The sequence below is a fragment of the Vicia villosa genome, unplaced genomic scaffold (assembly GCF_029867415.1).
Source record: "Vicia villosa cultivar HV-30 ecotype Madison, WI unplaced genomic scaffold, Vvil1.0 ctg.000739F_1_1, whole genome shotgun sequence".
Classification (NCBI taxonomy): Eukaryota; Viridiplantae; Streptophyta; class Magnoliopsida; order Fabales; family Fabaceae; genus Vicia; species Vicia villosa.
The window spans coordinates 476,818-478,290 of NW_026705330.1; the positions used below are offsets into that span (position 1 = coordinate 476,818).

Sequence of the window (1,473 nt, forward strand, 5' to 3'; positions counted from 1 at the left end):
ATAAATATAGTTTACTAATTGTAAAACGGTTAATTACTCGAATGTATCAACATAATCTTTAATCATTTCGGCTAATGATTCCAACAAAAATCTATTTTGGGGGTATAATAAGAATTTTTATTCTCAAATAATATTAGAGGGTTTTTCCACCGTCGTGGAAATTCCACTTTTCCTACAATTAAGCTCTTCCTTATAGGAGGCAGAAATCATCAAATATCATAAAAAATTGAGATCAATTAATTCCATTTTCCCTTTTTGGAGGAAACTTGCATCCTTAAACCAAAATATTATACATTTATAGATGGAACCTCGAGCACAGCTAGGTCTAGAGGGAAATTATGACTTATGAGCATTACGTTCATGCATAACTTCCATACCAAGGTTAACACAATTAATAATATTAGCCCAGGTATTAATTACACGACATTGACTATTAACTACAAACTGGTTAAAATTGAATCCATTTAAATTGAAATCCATAGTGCTGATACCTAACGCAGTAAACTAAATACCTACTACAGGCCAAGCAGCTAGGAAGAAATGTAAAGAGCGAGAATTGTTGAAACTAACATATTGGAAGATCAATCGGCCAAAATAATCGTGAGCAACTATAATATTATAGGTTTCTTACTCTTGACCGAATTTGTAACCTTCATTAGCAGATTCATTTTATATTGTTTCTCTTATCAAACTAGAAGTTACCAAGGAACTGTGAATAGCATTGAATAGGGAGCCACCGAATACACCAACTACACCTAACATGTGAAATGGGTGCATAAGAATATTATGCTCATCCAGAAATACAATCATAAAGTTGAAAGTACTAGAGATTCTTAGAGGCATACCATCTGAAAAGCTTCCTTGAACAATTGGGTAGATCAAGAAAACTGCAGTAGCAGCTGCAACGGGGAGTTGAATATGCAACATCAATCCAAGGACGCATACCCAAACGAAAACTAAGTTCCCACTCACGACCCATGTAACAAGCTACACCAAGTAAGAAGCATAGGACAATTAGTTCATAAGGACCGTAATTGTATAACCATTCATAAGACCAAGTGGAAGACATCCCTTTCTTATGCTCCTTGAGATAAGTAGGACATTCAGCTCTAATATTTCCATATCCTTCACATCCATGGCACTGAACCCCTTTGTCTTGATTGGGCTTCTCTTCAGCTTTAGATCTTTTGCTTGGATCATAGGTATTGCTGATGTCATGGGAGGTGTTCTTGACATTGGGTATGGACTTCTGATCAACCCTTTTAATGAACCTGTTGAATTATTTTCCAAGCATAGCTATGGTTTATGATAAATTTTCATCACTTCCACCATTGCTTTCTCTTGAATTATCTTCAGTGTTGGAAACAAGGGCTATGCTCTTGTTCTTCTTTTCAACAATGTCACAAATACTCATCTCGAAGGTTTGTAGAGAACCAATGAGTTCATCCACCTTCATGTTGCTGATGTCTTGAG

General features: G+C 35.7%; 1 pseudogene; it reads right to left on the reverse strand.

Annotated features, from left to right (window-relative positions):
- Positions 1-287: 287 nt before the first annotated feature.
- Positions 288-1,069, reverse strand: LOC131630807 (photosystem II protein D1-like; annotated as a pseudogene).
- Between the last annotated feature and the right edge of the window lie 404 nt (positions 1,070-1,473).